Here is a 26,335-nt window from a genome sequence, read left to right on the forward strand (position 1 = left end):
AGAGCCTCGTTCCATTCCGCCGAGACCTGAGGCAGTGTGAGACCTTGTAGGTATTCGGCTTGAGCGGTAGCGTCTAGTTGGTCCCCAGTATAAAGGGTCTTATAGAAGGCCCCAAAAAGTTTAGCCTTCACCTCGTCCTGGTGCGTTACTCCGCCCAGTGCATCCCGAATTCCCCCTACGTACTCCCGCTCTCTCTTGTCCCGCAATTGCCTGGCAAGGTATTTCCCCACCTTGTTGCCCTGGTGATAGGAAAGGCGTCGTAATTTCAGCAAGGTGTATTCAGCTCTATTGTTATAGTGGGCGCTGAGTTTACCCCTGACTGCCGTTAACTGCCGTATACCCAATCAGGAGGGGTTCTCCTTGTGAGCCCTTTCTAAGGAGGAAAGCTCCTCCTCAAGTTGCTCTCGCTCCCGCCCGCGCTGCCGATAAAGAGCAGCGTTCAGTGCTATGCAATGCCCTCGAAGGCACGCCTTGAGAGCATCCCAGGTGGTGAAGAACGATGTGTCCCCCGGATCATTGAGTGTAAGAAATTCGGTGATTAATCCCCGCAATTTGGTACTGGAGGGTTTGTCCCGGACCAGGGACGCTGGAAAATGCCACCGGGAGCACCCCTTACTTTTCACGTCCCACTGGAGGCTCACTGCGAGTAAGCTATGGTCAGAAATCGATAGTGGGAAGATCTTGGCCTCCCTTAGATCCCCCCGGAGGGACTGGCTGAGGAAGAAGTGGTAAATTCTAGAATAGGAGCGGTGGACATGGGAGAAGAACGTGAAGTCCCTGGACTGGGGGTATTGAAGGCGCCAGGCATCAAAAAGGCCTATGTCTGAAATCAGTTGCTGTGTGTCGGGGGAGAATGTGCCCGTGTCTGACTTCTGTGAGTGTGTGCTATCTAGGTCTTTCTGCCACATCAAATTAAAGTCCCCCATCACGATCAGGGGACCCTCCACAAAATCGACTGCAGTCCTCAACAGGTTGTGCAGAAAAGCATTTTGCCCAGTATTAGGTGCGTACAGTACCAGAAATGTGCATTGTCTACCCCGCAAGAGGCCCTTAACCATGATCCAGCGACCCTCCCGGTCACTTTGTACACCCAGGGGTTGGAACTGCAGAGTCGAGCGGAACATAAGGGCCACCCCTCTCTGCTTCGTGGAAGCGGAGGACCTATAGATTAAGGGGAACCGTTTGTCCTTAAGGCGTGAGTCCTCCAATTTAGTCAGATGAGTCTCCTGAAGGCCCACTATATCTATATGATGATCAGTGATAGGGAGAGTTCAGCCCTTTAACATTCCATGTTCCTATGGTTAGAGGCGGCAGAGGAGGGTCCTATAACACAGTTCCGCCATGGCAGTCCGCCCCAGCCCCCTCTGGTGAACAGTCCAGCTAATGAAGCAACCAAACCCAGGTCCCCACCAAGACCCAAGCGCGGCCAACACACCCCCAGTCGTGCCAGGATCATCTTGCTTCACAGGGTCACCCCGTTTCACCCACCCTCCTCCCTCTCCGCAGACCCACCCCGCTCGCAAGTACCCCAGACGCCAAACTACGCGCAAACCCCAGCTACCACCACTACCCACCCTAACCACCCCTCCCACCCCCCAACACCCCTAGAATAAAAACACAATAGACAAACCGCAAAAGGAAAAGTCTTAAGGACAGGGGGATATGGCACCAGTCACATCCCGTCCAGATCATGTCGTCGGGCACCCTCACAATCATGGAGAGAAGTACAGGTGTTACCTCACAGTGGAGGCCCCCTCCGGCGCCTGCAGATGGTCCTCTCAGTCACGAGGCTGCCTCACCGTGATCTGTCATTGCGTCAGTGACCTGGGCCACAGAAGCGACCGCTGCACCCCGTTCTTGCAGCTTTGCCGACATGTCCGGACCTTCCATCTGCTTCGGCCTGCCCACTCTCCGCCATCCCGCGGAGCGCCGTTGTCGCCTGCCTGCAGCCGCCGTCCCCGGGTGCCGGGTCCCGTCGCTCCAAGCCCAAGAGATCCAGAGCCACCTCCAATGAACGCACCTGGACCAACTTATTCTACCAACAGAAGATGAGGCGGAAGGGGTGCCCCCAGGAGTAGGGCACTTTTTGCTCCTGCAGGTATGTGGTAACCGGCTTAAAGACCCTGCGCTTTTGCAGTGTAGAAGCAGCTAAGTCCTGGTATAGTAGGGGGCGATAATCTCGAAAATGGAGAGGGGCCACATCTCGTGCTTTCCTGAGGATCCTTTCCTTCAGCTGGAAATCGTGCACGCACACCAGGATGTCGGGGGGTGGTGCCTGGGGTCCTCGCGGCAATCCCACACGATGCACTCGGTCCATTCTTATGGTCTGGACATCCTCCTCCTTGAGGATATGTTTGAACAGTGCCTCAAGGTACTCCCTCAAGTCTGCCCCCTCTCCTTTCCATGGCACCGAGCGAATGCGAATATTGTTGCGACGCGACCTATTATCCAGGTCCTCGGTATGGGCTTGCAAGTCAAGGTTATGCTCTGTCAGGCGGATCACATCTTTTTGGAGGCGATGGATGTCCTCTGCTGTTCCCACGTCGTGTTCTTCCAGCGTCGCGACTCGTTCCCCCACACCGTCCACATCTCTCCGCACCTCCCGCAGAAGTAGTGCTCAGTTTGTAGTACTTATAGTGAGGCAATGGTATAGTTAAATATTACCAGGCAGTCTGCAGCACATTGCCTGAGCACGCTGGGCAGCCATGTTGTTTAGTTGGGCCTGCACAAGCCACACGTATACCTCTTAGAATGTGGCCCACGCTGAGACTTTCTCTTAAGTTGCATCACATAATCACCAGTTTCCCATATGCAGGCACATTGGCACTAAGGTGAGGTGTGAGCATTCTGCACTGAATTGGGCCCGGCTTTAGCCGCACATACCTCCTACAGCATGACCCCGCTAAGACCATTCAAGTCTGGCTCCACATCGGGTTTGGCTGATACAACTTTGCCGCCATCTGGCTCCATCTCACTGGGCTCAAGTTGGTGCGTTATGGGCCAGGTAGGCGTTTGCTTTGGCTGACTTGCGAAGGGTCCCAAGGATGGCAGAAAAAATGTTAACAGTCAAAAGTCAACAACTAGGGTTGTCCCATGTCTATACATTTGTATAGGGTGCAGTGTCAGTCAAAGGGGGACGATTCATACAAGTAAGCATCTATGCCTAAGCAAAACAAAAATTATTCTGACCTTAGACGCATGTCGGAGAAGTTAGCGGCCGAACTGTGGGTGGTCCATCTATTGCAGTTGATTAAGTGCATGCACGCACCAAGAGTTGGATCCCCAAAAACACCCCAGACACACTAAGTCCCGTCTATCCTACGGGCGGTTGGAAACCTGAACAACCGGGGGTCGCTTGAACGCTCCGCCCCTCGTAGGGGGGGGGCGTGAGCAAGAGGGTGGACTGATGGTTCACCAGAAGTGGGAGTGGCTATCCCCTCCGACAACCGCTAAGCACCGAGTGGCTAAGGCTACGATGCAAGTTAGCCCATCAGGTGGTAGGTCGCGAGGGGCGGCTTGCCTTTGGATCGTCTGTAAGATAACCCACCATGTTGGCATATATGTATGCTAATAAACCTGCAGCTATCTTTTCCCAAAAAAAAGTTGTCTTGTCTGATTATTTATGATACATGCATGTTGCTGCAGGAGGGCTGGTGAGTGGGCCGATATTGGCACTATAACTAATGAATCCCAAAAAGGCTTTCACTTGTGTTTGCGTGGTAAGCACCTCCCACTACATCACAAACAGAATCTTGGCATCCAACAGCGATTCATCCTTTTACCCACCTGAAGCCTTAGGTAAACTACAGAGAACTTTCCCATCAGGCACTTGGTTGTCTGATGGTCAGCCTCTATGGAAACTATAAACAGACAATTCATTTAGTGACCAAGCAATCTGCTCCACCCTATAACTTGAAATAATCTGTTACTCAAGGAATCCCAAAATAACATTTTAAATTGGGAAAGGCCCAAACCTCTGCGACTTAAGAGGAGCCGCACGTAATGAAGCTCCCCACATCATGTTTTTATACTTTCAAATAAAACTCCATCCTCTGAAAATAAGCAGCCAGAACTAATCTTAGTTTAATCTGATGAAGCATAAGAATTTGGTCCAATCAATTCCTCTAAAAGAGGTTCATAATTAGGATTATTCATGTTGTCAACTTTGGGTATTTTTATCTTAATGTCCTGGAATCAGTGTGGCTAGCCGAGGCAGTGCTGCGGGGTGCGGGCGGGTTCGCAGGGGGGTCGGGCAGGGGAGGAGCAGGGTGGGGGGTAGTAAACTCTGGCAAATGGCAAAACGGAGGTAAGCAAATAAATAAATAAAACAATTTACATCAACTCGGCGATGCAGCACGCGCAATGTAAATTGTTTTATTTATTTACTTACCTCTGTACCGCCGTTTGCCGGAGTTTACTACCCTCCTCCCCTGCCCTGCCGCACTGCCCCACAGCACTCCCGTGAGCCGCCACTGGCTGAAATGTTACAGAATTGACACAGTTTGCGTTCTGAACTAAATGTGTATAATATCTTAAATGTGTCTGAGTTAAGGAGATACACTGACAGAAAACATTTAGCCTCTCTTTCAAGAGCCACCACTGCTTTTTCAGGCTCTATTGTGAATACAACATATGCCTTTGTTAGAACCCTTTTCAGAGGGCCACATTGTAAGCAGGGGTTACTGGGCCCAACAGTGGGGGCTGTGGTATTTTACTCCTGATGTCGTAGGGCCCAACCTACAATGGGCTCCGAGCAACTGTGCCAAGTACCACTTCAGCATTTTACTCGGTGCTAGTGCGGGTCGAGAAGTCCAAGGCTTCTTGCGGAGGAGGGAGACACTGGGTGGTGAAAACAAGCTCACAACTTAAAATATGTTCAATAGCAGCAATACATGATTTCCCAGTCAAATACTTGCTTTTAGAAGTATTTATATACCAACAACAAATAAAATTCAGCATTTATAAACAATACACACATTCCCCAGAGGTCAGGGCTCAAGTGTTTCTATACGCAAGTTTCTGAGTCCCTCTAGCCACTCGCTAATGGTAGTGGTTATTCCCCATTCACTATAATGAATCAATGAATCAGAGTACTTGTAAAGTGCGCTACTTACCCGTGAGGGTCTCAAGGCACTGAGGGGAGGGGGTGCCGCTACTGCTCGAAGAGCCAGGTCTTAATATAGGCAACAGTCAGGTTAAGCCCCACTAGTAGTGCAAGTCTCCAGGTTCCCACTTTGACTCCTTTAATGTCAAAACTGTTCCAGCACCGAAGCGCTATATGGCAGGCAAGTTGGTCCGGGCATTCTGGCCTGACAGTAAATCTTACCATACCATCAGGACTTGCAAAACTCGAGTATCTGAGAGCACCCCTCTCTCAGGCTAGGAGCCTGTGGTGGCCTTCGCACATGCAACCCTGCAGGGACAGCTGTTGGGTGTCCTTGAGTTCCTCACATGTAACCATCTGCGGGTAGTGGTCCGGTGTCCTCAACACTTCTCTGATGCCCTTATATTTCCTTGGATCCTGCCCACTGTTTGGAGGGTGCGCAGGAAGGAAGAGTAGACGCTTCCAGTGCAGATTCACAGTCTGGGCTTGGACCTGCACAGGTTATCAGTGCGGCCCCTTTCTCTCAATGACGGTCTCAGCCAGGCCGCGCTCTTTGCCTTTTTCCTTGTGCCCCACCTCTCAGAAGGGGTCACCGTCCTCACTCTGCACATGAGCTATGGCCCGTATGATCTGTGTTTGCTCATGACAACAAATAAGCACCAGGGAACCAGACATCATTGCAGTTGGGGTCACTCAGAGCAGGGAACTACGACCATCACCACGGTAGGGACTTTTCCGTCCAAATAGCCTCAATCTTCAAATCCCCCATTTAATGTGACCATTGTATTGTTTCCTTCAAATATAAAAGAGCACCAAGTTCATGCAAGGGAGATGTCATCTGCAGTGAGCTTCAATAGCACTCTGCCATCACGTGATAAAAACCTACCTGTTCATGAAAAGAAATGCCTTCTGTGGGGTGGGGATGTCTGCTGATATGTCAGTTTATGAAACAACAAGTTACCAATTTAGACTATGATTGACTAAGGCTTCTCCTAGGCTTGTAAGTCTCAGGTTTTACTAAATGGAAAGTGATGGACTCTGGATCTGGCATTCCATATCCCAGTCCGCTAGGTTTATAAAGGCTTTCTGGAAAAGTTCCCTCACTTAATGTATCCCAGAATTGCAAAAAAAATGCAATGTTTTTACCAAAGCCCATTCTCCTAAGGGTAATCGTATGCTCTATAAATATAGGGAAATATAAATCAATATTATAGTCAACTATAACATCTACCATTCTATTGTTTCGTTGTGTCAATATCAATATATTCATCCCTACTCTCCATAGGTTTTCAGGCAAATTGAAAAAACAGATATAATCATGTTACATTATTGGCCACACTACAAAACTCCCCTCTACCTAATAAGTGAAATAAGGCTTTTGTTTACAATCCTGGAGCAGATGTTTTAACCATCACTCTTCTTTGTAGAGTGTTGTTGGCCTAAAAAAGCCAAGACATGTATACATTGTCTTACATAATGTAGACAGAGTCCGTTAGCAGCCGTACTAGGGACATGGCATGTGAGGGAGATTCTGTAGTACTCAAAAGGAGTCATGCAGTCGTTGGAAGCACTACAGGAGCATTAAGAGATAGTGCTGCATATCCCTGAATGCAATCATGCAAGCATGTAAAGAAACAGGAATGAGTGCCACAGAAGTGTGCAAATGCAGGGTGCTGCTGAACCCTGAATGAAGAGTTCTGCTGAATTGCAAAGGGAAAGAGCAGGCACTGAAGAAGCGTCAAGGGAGTGCTGCATGATCCTGGAAGAAGGGGCAGACAGAAGAGCCTAGAGCCGACTCACCATATTTGAAGGGTGCTCTTGACTCCCACCTTAGAGTCAATGATGACTGGCTTTTCTATCCATCAATCGCCAGACTGGCTTCTCGCTACACAGTGGTACGTATCTGTTCTGGTGGTTACAGGTGGTGCGCGTTGGCACTCATTTTTATCATCACACTTTGATCCACAGCAAGAGAGAGAGATATGCTAAAAAGGGAGACAAAAGGAGGTGGAGAATGAAAGAAAATGGTGAGAAAGAAAGACAGTAGAGATTAAAAAAAGAGCAGCAACTGTGAGATAAAGAGATGGGAAGTGTTGGTGGTTCTAAGAAAGAGGCATGACGTGGAATCAAGAGTAGGTAGCCCTGGTATATGGCAAGCCAGACATTCTAAGTTGACGGCGAGAGGTTCCCACGCTGTGGACTTCCACTTATATTTTACATATTAAGTATTGCTACAGAGTAAGAGCAGAACTAGATTAATCCTTAAATACAGTGAAGGACTGGGCTCTCTCTGTGCAGGAATGGCATGGCTGACCTTTAGTTACAGCACTCATGTCTACCCTACACTTATTGCTGAGGGGCAGGGCCAGTCTTTCCCCGCTGCTTAAAAGCAGAATTCGAGCAGAGTTCACCTCTTACCCTGGGTTTTGGGCAGGACTGGCCTCTTAGTACCATCTAAGAGGACTGGGCTATAGTTACAGATGAACTGCAAGAACGAGTGTCGCCATGAAAAAGGGAGATATCCTACTAATACAACAAGAGATGTAGTGAAAGGATGTAATTATAGTGGTGTGTTGATTTATTTTTGTTATTAGAATTATGTTGTTCGAGTGACTCAACGGAAAGACAACTTCACTGTAGCGGGCAGTAATTAAGCATATGCTGCATAAAATGAGGAGAAAGAATACGTAAAAAAACATTTGCAAACTGTGCAGTCTTTCCTGTAATGCTGTAGCTGCATGGCCACCAGAAAGTAAGGGCCCATGTTTTTCAACCCTGTGATGCATGGGTACCAAGGGCCGCGCATACATTGTTGAGTGTTTATGGCCTGGCATGACAATTATGTGGGAATCACCAGCAGAGGGTCTTTGGCTCCAACCACATGTTGGGAGCCAGTAGTATATGTTTTAATTGGGCAGATTTGTGTGTTTCCACACAAAAGTGATTTCCCTCCACACAACTCTGATAATTGTATTTATTTATCCAGCTTCGTGAGCATGAACCTTCAGGGGTACACACAGTGCCACTGTAATGCTATTACAGTGTCTTAGATAACTAGATAATTGACAGGGTTTTTAGCTGGCAGCAGCAAAGATGGAAGGAGGGCAGTCATTAACCTACACCGTTTTTCATGTTTAACTTGACAGTACAACTGTCACTTGACCTTATGTGATCAACATAAAAACTAAATTCAGAGTTCTATTCGGACAGGGGATTAGGCTTCTCTCATATGTTAAGGAAGAAATAAAATATGAAAACAATAGACAACAGCAGACAGCGTCACACAGCTATAACTGGTGAAAGAGCAGTTTAGGCCAAAAACGTGTGCTGATGAAAAAGAGGTGAAGAGTTCACTTTAGAACAGAGTACATAAAGAAAAACCCATGTTTGACAAGCTTGAACAAATGTATGGCCTTAGCGCGCAGCCACACTGGCACGTTTTCTGTGTTTTCAATAGATTTAAACATGATTAGACAATGGGAGTAGGAGATTGAATTAGCCAAGAACGCACCGAATCTGATAAGAGGTCTTAGGAGCACGATAGAGCACACACAGAAATAAAAATGCAATCAACCCAAATACACATGCATTCAAATGTAGAAGAATACTTAGTTTGGTAAACATTGTTAGAACTGCAATAAAGGATGTGTAGAGATTTAGGTGAAAGTCTAGGTTCACAGGTGATCTCACGGTTTCCATAACTAATGTGCACTAATTTGTAACTGCCTAGTAATTTATTGTTTGAACTTTTGTAACTAGCATTGTTTAACTGTGTATAAAATGGCTGCCTGTGAAGACTGAATGTTTGCTTGTGTGAAGGCTGTTGCTCTCTCTGCTGCGATAGTAAAGAGCTGTTTTTACAATGCCAAGAGGAGTCTGTCTTTTTCTTCATTTATAGTTACCCTGCAAAACATGTTGGTCTTCCTGAGTACAGGATTTGATTGGGCCAAATTTGGACTGAATTTGTGCGCTCTCTCTGCAAAGACTACATTGCACATTTTAGCTTGTTGAAAAGTTTATAATAGATGCAACCAGACTGAGTTGGTTATAGGCAAGTCAGTGATAATGGCTATAAGCCTGATCTGTTTATTAAGAAATGTCAAGATAAAGTCCCTAAGCCTGATGAATTTATTGTGGAAACCATATGTGAAAAACATATATTAAAGTCAATAGGCATTTAGGTGTTGTTAGAACGTCTTTCAGAGGGCAGTGGGACATGCAGGACCTACTGGGCTGACCTACTGTGGATCCTTCTGAATTGGGCCAAGTACCTCTTCTGCACTTGACTCTCAGTGGTATCTGTGGTATTGTAGTCAAGTCTCCCTCAGGGAGAATGTACAGACAGGTCAGTGAACACGACTCATTCCTGCCGAGGGTCTCCATTTATAGATGGCTTTTTGGGGGTCAACCAGAAGGCAGTAGGTAATGCTTCGGGACAACCCTCGCGGGGTTTGTTAACGTTGGTATCCACCAAAATGTACTTAAGCATATGTAAAGTTAAGACATAGAGTGATTGAATACTAGCTTGTGATATCAAATTGACTAGTGAAAACATGGGGAAGAAATGTATCATCATTGTGAACGCTTATATGCATGCAATACATATTTCGAATTACAAGAGAAATATTGAAGTGTTCAAAGAAGATATGGTTAATATAGGTGCACAGTATCCCCAAGATCTGATTATTCTGATGGGTGATTTTAACCACAAATTGTTCTCCGAGATTGTGGAGGGAAAATACGAGGATTGTCTCCCTGCTTTTAATATACAATGTGTTTGTCTCTTGTTAAATAAGGTCTCATGGAAACATGTAGCTTTGTTAGACTTTTTTATGTCAAATGGTGGAGCAGCTGGGGACATCCCTGCAAGTAAATCGTTTCAGTATGGCAATCAGAATTGCCCAATTGATTATGTGTTTGTACAGTTATGGGCTTTTAAATTCATTAGAAAATATGAGGTCCTCCAGCTGGAGGGGAGGTATTTCTACTTATTAAGCACAAACCTTCCCCTGGATATTGTATCTAGGAAGACGAGGGACCTTCTTGTAAAGTGTGGATGATCTAAGTGTTTGAGAACAAGACTCTCAGAAAAGCATCTAGGCCTACTGAAGGCCTTTCAACTTAAAACTTTAGAATTCAAACATGAGTCAGGCTCCTCAGATCTGTTATCTTGGTATGATGAAATAATAACGAAGGTCATTGCTTGTATAAAAATAGAAGGGATGACCTTCATTAGCACACAAAATAAACTTAAATCTACAGAGAAGGACAAGAATTTATGGTACGATAAAGATTGTAGAATTGTAAAAAGTAAAACTTTGAAAGCCACATTAGATACTCAAGGAATAAAATAGGGGGGTTATGCCTCCATAATCTAAATAATGAGTACGAACATCTGCCCTCTAGGAAGAGGAGGGAATAAATGTTGGGAGGTAATGATGGAGACCATAGAGACTAAAAATATAAGGACATTTTAGAGATTGGTGCAGAGTAGGATGGGTAATTTCCAGGGAATAACTTTAAATTGCGTGTGTGAGGATGCATGGGTAGCACTTCTAGACCCTTCACTGCTAGGCCTATTCCTCCCTGTGCTAAGTCTTTTTTGGGCTATTTGGGGTAGTTGACGCTTAGGCCCCTGTAACATTTTGACCACATAAGGTATCCACACCATATTTGTGTCCTTTTCTTTTAACACCATGGGGATTTTGAAGATACCCAGGGTTTGTTGATTCCCCAGGAGGGGACCCAGAAATTAGCCAAAAAACAGCTACATTTAATTTTTTGGGTAAAAATTAGAAAAAAGGGCTGCAGATGAAAGCGTCTGTTTTCCCCCCTGCAAATAGTATCAACAAAAGATTGTGGTGCTGAAATCACAGTCTTCCTAGCTTTCAGGGACTGCCAGACTTTTGTCAGAAAACCAGAATTACAAAGTTTCGGCATTTTACTGGGACATAGCCTATTTTTGCTATTTTTTGGGCTTTCAACCTCCTATCAGTTAATGGTAGAAATGTGTATGAAAGAAATGATGAATCCTGGAAAGCTATACGTTTCTGACAAGTAGACACAATTCTGAATTCAGCAAGGGGTCATTTGTGTAGATCCTTCAAGGTTTTCTCATAGAAACTAACAGTTGAAAATAGGAAAAATTGAAAATGAGTTAAAAAACCAGCCCTTTGTGCCAACGTTTTCACCTGTAACTTCTTCTAAGTTAGACAGATTTTAAAGCAATTTACATTACATCCGCTGGACCCTTCTGGTTGTGGGGATATATAGGACTTGCAGGTTTCCTAATAACCTGAGTAACGCAGAGCCAATAACCCATACCAGCACGTGAATTATAAGACATTTTTCAAAGTGACTTCTTTTTTACACATTGTCTTACATTTGGAAGGCAGAAATGCATTGAAAATCAATAGGTAATAAAAGTTATTCTGCAATTCTGTGTTCCCCTTAGTCCCCCAGTACAAATGGTACCTCACTTGTGTGGGTAGGCCTAGTGCCCGCGACAGGAAATGGCCCAAAACACAACATGGACACACCACATTTTCACAGTGAAAACAGACCCTTTTTGCAAAGTGCATAGCTGTAGATTTTGAACCATAGCTTTGCTGGCACCTAGGGAAACCCAAACCTATACATTTTTTAAACTAGATACCCAGGGGAATCCTGGATGAGGTGACTTGTCTGGCTGTCACCAGGTTCTGTTACCCAGAATCCCTTGCAAACCTCAAACTTTGTAAAAAAAACACATTGTCCTCACATTTCTATAGTGGAAAGGTCTAGAATCTGTGTGGATCCACAAAATTCCACCCACCCCGCATTCCCCAAAGTCTTCCAAGAAAAGTAGTACCTCCCAGAGGCAGATAAGGGTCTTTTGCCTAGGGAGGCAGAAAGACTGTGGTAATTTTGTTTTGGGGTGGGGGCATTTGCATGCCCATTCTGGGCAGCCCCCACCCCTACGTATACATATATATATATATTTAAAAATCCCTGGTGCGTTGTGGGCTTTCTGCCCCCTCCCGGGGGGGGGCAGATCAGGGGCTACTGCCCCCATCTGCCTTCTTGTGGGGGGCAGAAAGTCTGTGGCATTTTCGGGGGTGGGTGAAGGGCATTAGCATGCCCATTCTTGGCAGCCCTCCGCCCCGGCTTTTGGAGAAAAAAAATCCCTGGTGCCTAGCGGGCTTTCGAACCCCGGGGGGGCAGATAAGGGGCTATTGCCCCATCTGCCTCCCAGGGGTGGGCAGAAAGACTGTACCATTTTTTTCCGATGGGGGCATTGGCATGCCCATTCTGGGTAGCCCCCACCCCTACGTATAAAAAAACAAAAAAAAACTAGTACTAGGCTATTGCCCTCATCTGCCTCATGGGGGGGTCAGAACGTCTTTGCCTTTTTTGGGGGTGGTAGGATGGGGGCATTGGGATGTCCATTATGGGCAGCCCCACCCATGCCCTAAAAAAAGTAATCTCTGGCATCTAGGGTGCTTTCTACCCCCCTGGTGGGGCAGATTGGGGGTTACTGCCCCATCTGTCTCACGGGGGGAGCAGATAAACTGTAGCATTTTTGGGGGGAGTTGAGGCATTGCTATGCCCATTCTGGGCAGCCCCCACCCCTACATACTGGTGCTTAGTGGGCTTTCTGCCCCCCCCCCCGGGAACAGATCAGGGGCTATTGCCCCCATCTGCCTCCTGGGGTGGGCAGAAAGTCTTTTGTTTTCTTTGGGGGGTAGGGTGGGGGCATTTGCATGCCCATTCTAGGAAGCTCCTACCCCTTGCCTATAAAAATAAAATCCCTGGTGACTAGGGGCTAATGCCCCCATCTTCCCCCCAGGGAGGGCAGACAGACTGTTTGTACCCACATTATATGGGGGAGCAAAGGCCCTTGCCCAAGGGTCCGATCCCCTCTCCCTGGTGGCTAGTGGTTGGATCCCTGCTTGGGGATCACTCTAGAGATCCACAATGGAAGGGTACCATTGTAAAGGGGAGATTCCCCCTTTTCAATGATACCTCTCCCAAGTGTTTTGGTGCTCGGGGGGCTGAGATAACCCCACGAGCACTGAACAATAAAACTGAAACTAAGTTTAATTTTAATTGCAATGAACTCAGCGTGCCATGCACGCGATCGGCATTGCAATGAAAATGCAAATTGGCCTCGGGAGGTTGGGGAAGCTCTTCCCCAACCTCCCGAGGCCAATAAAAAAAAAGGAAATCCCTTTGCTGTCTGCAGCAGAGGGATTTAGGGCCCCTGTTCTCATGACGGAACCATTCCGTCATGAACACCGAAAGGGCTAGAGGAAATCTGTAACTATGAAGCCATAACTATTCAGCGTCCTTTGAGATTCCTTTATTAAGAAGGAAACAAAGAAGAGGTTTACAAACATAGTAATTAAGAAAACAATTCGAAACTTTAAAACGTACCCAGGCCGAAGGCCCAGATAACTTGCCGGCAGTAATAATAATAAGAAATATTACATAGTGATGTAATTTACTTTATATCCTTTTCCCGGAAATACTCTTGACAGGAACATTTCCGGATAGTTGGAAGGGAGCGGTGATTAAACCAATATGTAAAAAAGGTAAGTATGCCCTCCCAGGAAACTACCGGCAGATAAACCTGTTGGATGTAAGTGGAAACGTTTTTTCAAAAACTTCTCTTGGGTTTAAGGAAGTGGGCTGAAGCAAATTATCATTCGACAGGAACTGGGTGGTTTTAAAGAAAAACACTCCACGATTGACTATTGTTTCAGTCTATGGGCCATTACCAAGAAATCTGTAGAGCAGTGTGGAGTCATGTACTGTTGTTTTGTAGACTTTAGTTCTCTATTTGATTCTGTTGATCGAGCTTTGCTAAGTGATGCATTAAAGGCATACAGGATCCCAAAAGGTTTGCTTTTGATCTTGCAAAAACTCCAGTGGGATAATTGGGCCCAGGTTGCATTGGTCAGTGAAGGCTCCCTCGCCAAGAGAGTTAATATAAAAACCGGCTTGAGACAACGGTGTGTACTGGCACCCGCATTACTCTCCCTGTTCTTGGTTGATCGCCCAAAAGCCCTCAGTCTTATAAACACGTTTAGCCGAAAAATGAATGACATGCATATTAGTTGTCTTCTATAGGCAGACGATTTAATAAATTTAGACCAAACAGGAATAGGGCTTCAGAGAAAATTTGATATTTTTTTCAGAGTACTGTAAGAAGAAAAAATGCAAAGTAAACATGGAAAAAAGACAAACGTCCTCCCAATAGGGAAGATGAGGAAGAGCTCAACTTCGGTAATAGACTTAAAAAAGAGAGCCAAAAAATACAAATATTTAGGGGTATGGTTCTCCCATGATTTAAGATGGAAGGATCACCTTGCCTTGACACAAGCAATAGGCATCTCTTAGAACACACGTTCAATGTGAAGACAGAATCTGAAGATATTGACCAAGAGGCTTTTTATCCACTACAGTAAAAGTCACCAAGATCACCAAAGAAGTGGGTGAGTTTGTTTTCCTCCTCTATGATTCATACTAAAGAGATTCCAACCCTCAAGGTGGTTTCTCCACTAAACACAGGTCTGTAGTAAGTCCATGCACTACTTCCATTGATCACTTCTTGAAGTATGCTACAAGACTTCATATTTCCCGTGTAACACTCCCCACCCCCCACTGTGGGAGTTGTTATCTCGAATTGCAATTGTCTGTCCTTCCCTCTTTTGCACTTGTCCTGAGGAAGACCCATCGTGACTCTACCCGAGTAGCGCACATTTTAGGGTCGAAACCTCAACGTCATTTATAGTCAATGTCCATCAGGTCTCCTGGCCATAAAAAAATACACTCCAGGGTTGCTAGAAGCCATGTGTTAAGAATTTAAAAGGACAAACATCTTTTCTAGTTGTTTCTGTATATTGTGTATATAATTTTCTCTTTTTTCCATAATTGTATAAACTTCACTGAGCCACCTCTATTACCTTGTTGCACTTTACTCACCTTTTCCACATGGTATTGATGTTTTATGATGAATATTTGAAATTTGACAGCATTACATAATTTAAAGAGTAAATAATTACTTTACAAACACTATGGGGCATATGTAGGTAATTTTCATTTTGCGATTCTCATATTGCGATTTTTAGGGAATCGCAATTAGAGAATTGCAAAACGAAATGTAGGTAGGATTAGCAAATTTTATTGCGAATCCCATTTATTCCTCATTTGTGAATCGCAAATTAGGAATACCTTCTCATTCATTCCTATGAGCTAGAAGGCCCTTGGGAATGAGTGGGAAGACATTCTCAATTTGCGACTCTCAATTAGAGAATCGCAAATTGAGAATGCAATTTCAGGGTTATAATGGTGTCAATAGGACACCCTTTTTCACCCCTGAAATTGACATGTGTGCACATGTGGCCCACATACATGCCATAAGGGCATGTATGTGACCCACATGGCACTTTAAAAAATGACAAAAAGTGCATTTTTCAAAGAAATCGCAAAATACCACCAACTTGAAGTTAGTGGTATTTTGCGATTCCTTAAGCCAAAAGTCGCACAACTTGGGTGCTTCCTACATTACATTTAAGGAATCGCAATTTGCGATTCCTTAAATGCAATAGCAAAATAAGGAATCACAAATTTTGCGATTCCTTATTTTTCATGTGGGTTTTTGTGTGCTACATAGCACACTGCCCTAATTGCGATCGCAAATGCTGAAATTCTGCGAATTTCAGCATTTGCAAGCGCAATTAGGCTTCCTACATATGGCCCTATTTCCTTTGTGTGTTCCATTCTGTAGTCTACAAGGAAATATATCAGACATACTTCTGCATGATTAATGCCATATAGATGCAAAACATTTTTACCTGACAGAACCACTTGTAGTTTATCTTTGACACAAGCAAAGGCACTTTCATCAGTAGGGTGGACTGAAGAAATTTGATGATAGCTATAGGGGGCCCTCCATGTGGCCGGTGTTGGTGGCCTATCAGGCCATAATAAGGGCACAGTTCCAGTACGGTGTGGAGGTGATTGGCATAGGGGGAAAAAGAGTTGGGACCTCGAAGAAGAAAGGTGCCTAAAACGTCTACTCTCCCTTTCTCCCATCTTCCACTATGGTACAGGCAGTTAGACTGGAAAAAGGCCTGATGGGGTAGACGCATTTAGCACATGCAGAAACCATAAAATTCTGGATATGGATAGACACAGTGGAAATCCCTAAAATCTCTCTTTTATGTAAAAGGGAGATATTACACAGTGAGTTAACTTGGACCCATGTAGCTCGAGGAAAGATCCTAACCTGTTGTAGGGAAATAAAAATAGAATTAAGAGAAGGTATCAGTTCAATAGGAGTGAGTAAGGGGGGGTTGAGAAGAATAACAAAGCAGGTCTCCAGTGAGGAGGATCTTATATACCTGAGGAAGAAACAATCTGTCTCCCACTTGATAAACTCATGAATGGAAGATGAGACCTTTCCCTATCTGGAGAGACTCCCCAATATCAAGGTTCAGCGAAGTCTCCTACGATTCAGTTGTGGGTTAACTTATATGGTTCTATGCCCGAAAGATGCAATACTCTGCTATATTAGGGAAACCTTTGTAAATGCAGCCTGAATATGAAGGGAGCGATACAAAAGGGGATGATGGACGGAGTGTTTGAACAAATCAAACACTCACCCCCAGTCAACTGATCTGGGTTTAATCCATCACCATTCTTTAGTTCACTCAGCCACCCCAGTTCAGACATGGCTATATGCAAATCAGTCTGACCCTGTGCCTTCTGGGAAACGTCCAGCCCGAACTGCCAAGCCATGTCTTCCCTGGACCGGAAACAAGCTACCTGGGACCGGTTTCGGATTCATAATCCTCATGAGCCAGGCTATCTTGAATCCAGTGGCCAAGTGAACCACTTTTGGCCGCCATAAGTGTGGCAGGGTATGCTCAGACGTGAGTCCCTTGCTCACTTTGCCACTGGATTCAAGCAAGCCGGCCTGAAGACGGCTGGAATGCCAGAAACCGGATGTATGACGTTACAACTCATACTTTTACAACGCATGCCATTACAACGAATTTTTTACAACGCAAAAACTTTTACAACGCATGTATTTACAACGCATGTTTTTACAACGCATACCATTACAACGTAAGTATTGGTAAGTATATATTATTTTTTTTTATTTAAAATAATTGAAAATAATATAATTTAATTTTATTTTATTTAATTGATTTAATTTAATTTTATTTTTACCTTATACCCCTGTACCCCAAAATCCCAAAACTGACCCTGAACCCTAAAAATACCCCTGTACCCCAAAAACCCATAACTGACCCTGAACCCTAAAAATACCCCTGTACCCAAAAACTGAAAACTGACCCTGAACCCTAAAAATACCCCTGTACCCAAAAACTGAAAACTGACCCTGAACCCTAAAAATACCCCTTTACCCAAAAACTAAAAACTGACCCTGAACCCTAAAAATACCCCTTTACCCAAAAACTGAAAACTGACCCTGAACCCTAAACATACCCCTTTACCCAAAAACTGAAAACTGACCCTGAACCCTAAAAATGCCCCTTTACCCAAAAACTGAAAACTGACCTTGAACCCTAAAAATGCCCCTTTACCCAAAAACTGAAAACTGACCCTGAACCCTAAAAATGCCCCTTTACCCAAAAACTGAAAACTGACCCTGAACCCTAAAAATGCCCCTTTACCCAAAAACTGAAAACTGACCATGAACCCTAAAAATACCCCTTAAAAAACCCCAAACATATAAAATTTAAAATATAATTATATACTTACCAATACTTACGTTGTAATGGTATGCGTTGTAAAGGTACCTGCGTTGTAAAAACATGCGTTGTAAATACATGCGGTGTAATGGTTTTTGCGTTGTAAAAGTTTCGTTGTAATGGTAGTGCGTTGTAAAAGTTGCGTTGTAATGGTTGTTTCCCCCAGAAACCGGTCCTCGGAAGCTTGTTTCCGGTCCAGGGAAGGCATGGCTTGGCAGTTCGGGCTGGACTGTTCCCATGAGGCACAGGGTCAGACTGATTTGCATATAGCCATATCTGAACTGGGGTGGCAGAGTGGGCTAAAGAACGGTGATGGATCAAACCCAGATCTTTTGACTGGGTGTGAGTGTTTGATTGGTTCTGATGCTCCGTCCATCACCACCCCCTTTTGTACTGAATATGAAGGGAGACGTAATCCAAATTCTAGTGGATTGCCTGTGCTTTGTAGCCCAACGGAAGTCCTTTTTAAAACCTTTACTTTTAAAATATGATATTAAAAATAGGTAACAAGCTATTAATTTACTAGCCAAAGTAAGATTTTTTGGTATGACGTATGCATTGGAGTGATTTTTATTGTCAGTTAATACTTTTTTACAGTCAAACTGAGAAAGTTCTAGTGAACTGTGTGAAGTTCTTGTCCAACTCTTTATAATGTTTTCAGAGAATGTAGCTTTTACCGGTTAGACGAACTGTATTTTAAAACATTTTATATTGTGATTTATATTGAGTGTCTTATGTCAGATTTTATCTGTTGTATTTGTTTAAAAGACTATGGTCTAAATAATCTGGTAATCACATGGAAGAATGGACACTTGTAGCGTTCATAACCTTTGGTTAAGCTGGATCACCCTCATAAACGCTATGTAGCTGCGGTGTATATCTTTTCTCCGCCCCACATAAACGTTATGGCATTATCATCGGATGTCCAATGTCGTGCTTTATGCCGGCCTCATCCAGAGGCAACCTCTGGTTAAGATTGCAGTGTCCAGAAAATGAGGGTCACCCCAAAGAAGTGAAAAAGCAAACAATGGTAAAAAAGAGAAAATGGGTGAGGATTACTAAAAAACGGAAACTCTCCAGCAGAACTTTTATTATGTAAAGGTGAGTTTCAGTTGATAAAATTGCTGGTGGGTACAGTATCTAGATCGGGTTACTGGATCTAGTTGTTCTATTGGTTTAATACTGTCGACATGTTTCAGCTCCCTTACGCCCAGCCGGGTCTGTAGAGCTTTCGTTAGGACATACATACATAAAAATACTTACACTACTTGTGTAGTATTGAAAAGTGTCTGGTTACAACACTATGTTGTCAGCTTGCTCTCAAAACCTGAAGTAAAGAAAGAGACAAACATACAGCTAGTCACTATTATGTTATGAGGGGGTGTATCTTATTAGCACATATATCAATCTCCTATTGTGAGAGAGGGCGTGTCACTGCGCACATATGATTCAAAAGGAGAGGTCCTACTAAGGAACCCAAGGGTCCAAGTTACACTCAAGGCTGTGACATATCGGAATTATGACATTCCATTGTTCGTTCTGAGATCAATGGACAAAGGATAGATATAATTATACTAGTTAATGTTGAAACATTAGTGGAGGGAGTACAATTTCCTTGGAATAGAAAGTTATATTTGAATAATAGTGTCCCATTGTCCGTTATTAGATCGGTGGACTTATTAAAAGAGTAATATAGATAATTAGTCTAATACATGTGTAAATACCCACTCGATAGAATCCATGTTGAAATCAAAGATGTAGACAGGCAGACTCTTTTGTTTGTATAAGATCTCTGGTAACTTAAGGTATTTTTTATTCCTCGATATCAGTCATCGTGCATATAGTCGTTATTAACGATAGTAAGGGTCTGCACTCAAAGTCTTTTGTTATCTTTTTAAGTTTCCAGTCTGCTCGTGAATATCAACGTATGCGTGTGTGTGTATACGGCAAACTAAACGACCTTCGTATACAAAATCCCTTGGGACGTGGTTATAACCTGGAAGTCCTCAAAAGACCTCGTGATTGTAATGGGTATAATGTTCAAATGTTAATCATGGTGTAGAGCTGCTGGCTATTTTACGGGGCTCGCTTAGAAACACAAGCGTTCCGAGGTATACCCAAATGCAAGGTTAAAAGCGTGTGTATAAGAAAATGCATTGGTCGTGAATTTGTACCTTTTTCAAGAGTGCTGGTTTCTTCCTCAGGGTACAGCGCGACTCTGTAGCGTAGAGCTATAGGGGCATGCAAATAGACAATAAAGTTAATGTCGATTCCTTACCGTTAGACGCTCGAAGAGGAGTACAAGCGGTGAGGACGCCATTCTTACCCGCATGTGGGAAGGTTCCCTCTCTTGTGCTGACTCTGCCCCTGGTCGAAGGGCGGGCGCTCTCAGTTCCTTTTTTAAATGAAAGCGTCATAGAAAAAGGACTTGGAGTTGTGACATAAAAACTTTATTAAACTCATAGTTGTTGCGCTATTTTTTTTAAATATATCGGGTGGTATTCATATGCGAGTCTGTTTGAGCAGAAAGTGCTGTTTAGTGCACATATGCAAATATATCAAGTGTCTATAAAAGTTGAAGGGCAATGTCTGGTATCAAAAAAATGCACATATGCATATATATCGAGTGTCTTTAAAACTTAAAAGGCAATGACTGGTGTCAAAAAAAGGGGGGGTGTTATTAGTTGTGAAAAACACACCTATTTTAGCTGGGTCCTACATGCGGAAGAATGATTATCAACCGTGTTCAAGTGTTTCCCCGTTGTGTATGCATTAGGATCGAATGGCAATGGTATGTTCAGTCTTCTTTAAGCAAAATGGTGCCAGGGTATATTATCATTCAAATGGTCTAAATAAACATATGTTTGACTGACTGACTCATCACTCAGAGTGCAAACAGTGCTTACAATACATCATCGTCCAGCCAAACACTTGCTTTTATAAGCAAAAGTAGTATTGTATTTCTAACTCTACACAAACAGAAAAATGCACCTTCATAATCCCCCTTGAGGGCAGGCTCTAGTGGTTGTCAGATGAATTCCTGTTCCCACCTTCCTTAATGTAACAAGTTCAGGGTTATTCCCCATTCACTGGTGTCTCCATCAGGGAATGCAAACTATTAAGCCATACTCAAGGGTTCTCCCTTTTGACGCTATAGGAACTTAGTCCAAAGTGTCTATGGTGCTGCAGCACGGTTAGCAATAAGTTACCTGGGGCCCAACTGGGCCACTTCACGTCTTACCCCCTCTCGCAGCGCAGAAGAGTTCAGGGAAGCAGAAGGGGACTTCATATGTGTACCTGCAAAACCAGCTCAATTCAGAGAGGTTGGGATGCTCACAGCCCATGCTGAAGCACCTGGCGGCGCATGCTCTCTCTCCGAGCAGTGTTGGCGGAGGTCTCCAAGATATCAGAGCAGCTCCCTGCTTGCAAAGACATGCTAAGTTGATTTTTCTCAACAAGGTGGGGGAATCCTTCCTTCAGCTCCAGACTAGAGCAGTGAGTATGCAATGTGTTCACGGCATATCTGGCAGTCATCTGTGGTAAGTCGGGGGCCGTCCCCTAGCAGCACGGCTCCAACTCATTAGTTGTAGCCCCAGTCAATCTTTCAGATGCGGCGCAAATCTTTTGGCAACATTAGGACGGGCAGCCCCTCCTGGCGAATGGGGTTTCACTGGTATGTGGTGACACGGGTGCAGGCTCTTCCAGCCCCAGCGCCCACCCAAGTCACAAGTCTTTGCGTTCCATGAGATGGTACTTTACCGGTGGTCCCTCTGGTGTATGGGCTCACCACAGTGCAGCGGTATGGGTGTAGCTAGACCCACATGGTGCGCAGCACACAGCTCAGTCTACAGTGGCCGTCTCTTTGCACAGAGGGGTCGGCGACAGCAATCTTGCACACAGGCGACAGCATGATCGGTGCTCAGCCAAATCCTCACACCACACACAGGCGTCTTTACAGTTGGGATCCTCACTAGATTTTGCTTTCTCACACACTTTCCTCTTCCTCATAGGGCACTCTGGTTCTGGCAAGCAGGAAAGCAATGCTGCTCCAGCGCAAGTGATCTTGGTTTCCCTGGGAGATGTCCCTGCAACCATTATGGAAATTAGCAGGCCTTGGACCCCAGTCTTTTTTTAAAAAATTTTTTTTTAAAACCTTTATTGTACAGAAGGCGCTCACAGATACGGGCCTACAACCCACCGGGCCGGCCACCACAATAAAGAGACATACGAGGCAATACAGGAGTGACAACAGGATATCTAAATAGCGCATATGAAGGCAAAGGTAACAAGTCTTCGAGCCGCCATCGCGGACAGGATAAGAGTAGGTTAATTTTATAATGAAATAAAGGGGTTCGCAGGATAAAACCAATCTGTAAAGTCCAGAGGGCCGCGGTGGGCCGTGAGCAAGCCGAAGTTTCGAATACAGGAAAAGACCAAAAGAACAGTCACATTTTGGCAAAGGCAGAACGTGAGTCCCACATCAATAACAATCACAATCGCTGCTCAACGCCCTCCCACCACTACCATGGCACATAATAGTAAAACAGCGAAAAGTACGCTTACACAACTAAAAGCCCTCCGTTACAACAACCCAGAAAAGGAAAAGAAAAATGGGGGGGGGGGGGGGGGGGGAAAGGGAAAATAGGGGAGGAAAAAGACATCGGAAAAAGGAGGGAGAAAAAGAGAGGGCGCAGCGTCAGTGCACGCCCCCCACGGCTAACAAAGCACCCAATACTAATTCGGCACAAGGAACTAGTGGCAACAGGAGAGATGAATGCGTAGTAAATCGTAACAGCAGACGTACCAAAAGGGCCATGCCAGCACAAACACCCCGGGGGGCGACGTGCCGATACCGCGCCACGAAATAAGGGGATACATAAGAGCCATAGAACCAAAAAAGTAACAAGGGAAGATACAAGAAAACAGACCCCTCCCCCACCCCGCACAGCCCACCCTGCACCCCTGCAGAAGGCTATGGCCTACCCCCCAGCAGCGTGCCTGTCGCCCTAATTAGAACCCGAAATATAGAAGAAATATGGAAAGAAAGAATCACTTAGATAAAAAAAAGGGGGGGGAAGGGAAAACAAGGAAAAACAGCGGGAGAGGAGCCACACAATCAAAACTCTTTCAGCTCCCACCCTCCCGCCCGAAAATACTCAGAGCCCACGGGAAGATAGTAAATACACGGATAAGCTCCAGGAACGTAAAGAAGTATCAAATATAATCATACAATTATAAACGGATCGCCCAACCATACCACAAAATAACAGTCCACAGAGGCAAGATCAGCTCAACCCTGTCCTCGTTTTTCGCAAACTGTAGTAGTCCAACGAACCAGGAACCAGATCACATGGAGCCGGAGGTGAAGAACAGGGAGTCGAATCAAAAATACACTCAAATCAAAGTGATCGCGATCCGGATGATACAGATAGAACAGGAACCACCTCAGGCAAAGCAGGCACAGTTCCGATGAGAACTCGGGGAAAGCCGGTCCAGTGGCACAGTCACAGGATTTTCGTTTGGCCATGTGAGGCAAAAGAGGAAAAGGAGACCCATCGAGGTCGGTCCAGATGGGATCCGGCTGGCAAACCTCCGGAGCAGAAGGAGGCACAGGATGAAGAAGGGCAGCGGACTCCCGTACATCCACACCAACAGCAGCCTCCAGGTTCACGACCCCAAGGAAAGTTCCAGCAGCACACAACAGAGATGAAGCCGCCCAAACCGGGGGGGGTCCGGCAGGTCCAACCAAGGGACCTCTCTCCAGGATAGCGACAGGTGCGGTAATGGGTGCCCCTCAGGAGCGCAGGGCGGCGAGGATGTCGCCAAGTGTAGGCTCACCTTTGCAGTATTCAGAAAACGTGCCGTGCGGCGGATCCGCATCGCCAGTCCCAGCAAGGCCGAGAGTCATGGGGCCGGCCGCCATCTTAGAAGCTCGGCGGGGCCGCTGCCAACACAGATCCCCGCCCGGATACCAGCGGGGCAAAACAGGACATCGGCAGCCGCCAGCGGAGGTGCCACCAGGGCAGAAAGGGGGGTCACCAGAAGAAGGCGATGCGCCGGCACCCCACACGCCGCCGGCACCGTTCTCCGAGCCCGGGCGGAGGAACTCAAAATGGCCGGGCCGGAGAACAAAGGGGGGACGAGCCAGATGTACGGTGAACCCCGTCCATGGAAGGCAGTGCCCCAACACCAGGCCGCAGGATCGCCGGACCAGGCCCGGGGGGGCCGCAAGCGGTCTATTAGCACATCGGCCTCTCCGACCGACTCCACACCACCACCAAGGGCCGGCAACCGCGCCCCGTCCAGCCCGGGCGCCGCCAAGGAGTGCCAGGCCCGGCCGCTCCGGAGGCCCCGAAGCAGACAGGGGCGCAACTCAGGATCTACAACACCCAGGAGCCACCGGAGTAAACGGTAAGTGTCCGTGAGGTATCGTCGTTCCACAGTACATCGTAGAATACTTCCCGGGGCAGGATAAAGTACAGGATAGTTGTTGTAGACAGGAGAGTGAACGGAGCCGAGCTAAAACGCGGCCATCTCGGACGCGAGCTTGGCTCCTCCCTTTGGACCCCAGTCTTGGTCACAGACACAAGTCTTGCATAGCTTCCCGTTCTCATACAGCCCATGTGGCTGCTTGGCAGATGACACATTTGTGGGGAATCAACCTGCCCTTCTTATAGTCCTTTTCCAGACACCAAATATATGTCAGGGTCTGGGTCATTGAAGTTTTATGTTGGGGTTCTGCTTCTCTTGAAGTGGGCACCTCACCTTTTCAAGAGGTCTGCCACAGCAGGAATGACTCCAAAGTTGATTGTTCACAGTACAGTTCATGGGAGGGAGAAGAGTTCACACCAAGATGTCAGCCACAGTGATATGTGTATCAAAAGGTTAATCCCAGCACTCCAGCCCTACTCTTTATAATTGTCCAGGCCCCTTCGTTGTGGTCACTGAATCAAACAGCAGTCTTTTTAAATATGAAGAGAGTTGCTTTTTTTTCCTCTCCAGTATGTCTCCACCCAGCTCACAGGAATGCAGCAATACACAAATCTGTTTGGGGTAATTCCTCTCCTCCTCATGTTTTTGCAAGGCAGGCCTGAGCTTTCCAAAATAGAACCCAGGGCACTCCATAAACTGTACCATTTCAGGCACACTCACTAAATCTACTTTCACAGCACACTTTGGGTCCAGAACTGTTGCCTGTATTCATTTTACCCTTACATGAAGGCATGCATTCAATACACACACTCAATCTGTATGCACTGTTCAGCACTGACATTTTCCACATTCAACAAGGGTGTGAATTTTGGAAAACAAACATACTGCCAGCCTACACACTTGCTATATGTGCACTTCTCAACTCTTCACTCTTCAATTATATATTGTTCTTCATGCAAGCATATGCTTTTTCCACAAATGCACTGCACAGCACTACATCTTTCATGTAATGTATTCCTCTTGGCGTATATACACCCAGTACATATCCTAACCATGTAGGAAGGTGGAATCTGAATATATGGTTACACCAACTTTTTCCTGGTGTTTTGCTGGTTTTTGACTTAGTTGCACTAGGATCCTGCTATTCAGGGCCCCAGTCTATCTGCTTTCTCTCTACATTGATATCCATGTACATTAGGTACATACCAGATTGGTTACTGAGTTGCCTTATGAGTCCCTAGTATATGGTATCTTAGGTACCAAGGGCATAGGTACCCCAGAGGCCTACCAGGGGCTGAAGCATGTATTATGCCACCCCTGGGAAGCCTTCCAAAATGGCTCCATATGTCTGCACTTGCAGCCTGGGTAAGGTGGTGTAAGCACCACTTACTTAGATATAGTATACCTATATCTACCTTTACATATAGACACATATTAACCTATAAGTCACTCCTATATCAGGCCTTGACAATCCTGGAGGCAGGGTGCTTGGTTTTGTGTGAGAGGGTGCCCTAGAATGAGCTGAGCCCCTATGCAGCTTTTGGAAATATGTCCTTATAGCTGTTCTATGATATAGCCACACCATATACTCTTAAGTGCATTATAATCCTCGCGGTTAATGCTAACTTTGGTTTGGCTTTATCAAAACATGTTGTGTTTGGTGTCAAACACTTTGGAATACTACCTCCCGCCAGTTCTGGCGGCGGGGGTAGCATTCCACTCTTCTAGAGAGAGAAGGCATGTACACACTGGTAAACCCGGTAGAAGCTAAACAGAGCCCCAGCATCACAAAATGGATGCTGCTGCCAAATACACGGGTCTGACCTCCTGCTGCTGGACTGAACTCCGGCAGGGGAGACCTGGGCAATAGGTTTCCTGTCCAAGGAGGTGCCAGCACCTCCCCAGACAGGCTTTAGTGTATTGGGGCAGGGTGGGTTGCATTCAGTGATTGCTTTTCAGACACTGCCTGGGGCAAACAAGGTGATCCATGCATTTCCCAGGTCAAACCGGTTGCTGGGGCACTCAGTCCCAGCTC

The 26,335-nt window shown here is 45.6% G+C and overlaps 1 long non-coding RNA gene across 3 annotated transcripts in view; it reads right to left on the bottom strand.

Moving 5' to 3' along the window:
• LOC144768556 (uncharacterized) overlaps positions 1 to 20,234 on the bottom strand; it is a 40,633-nt gene extending 20,399 nt beyond the window's left edge. For 2 of the 3 annotated variants that reach the window (XR_013598574.1, XR_013598573.1), the window contains exons 1-4: positions 20,195 to 20,234; positions 20,043 to 20,099; positions 19,132 to 19,195; positions 6,905 to 7,089 (exon numbers count right to left, since the gene is read on the bottom strand). This is a non-coding gene — a long non-coding RNA (uncharacterized LOC144768556). Of the gene's footprint in view, positions 1 to 6,904; positions 7,090 to 19,131; positions 19,196 to 20,042; positions 20,100 to 20,146 lie in introns of all 3 variants that reach the window. The other variant, XR_013598572.1, reaches the window with a different exon arrangement.
• Positions 20,235 to 26,335: the final 6,101 nt, after the last annotated feature.

The sequence above is a fragment of the Lissotriton helveticus genome, chromosome 7 (assembly GCF_964261635.1).
Source record: "Lissotriton helveticus chromosome 7, aLisHel1.1, whole genome shotgun sequence".
NCBI classification, from domain to species: Eukaryota; Metazoa; Chordata; class Amphibia; order Caudata; family Salamandridae; genus Lissotriton; species Lissotriton helveticus.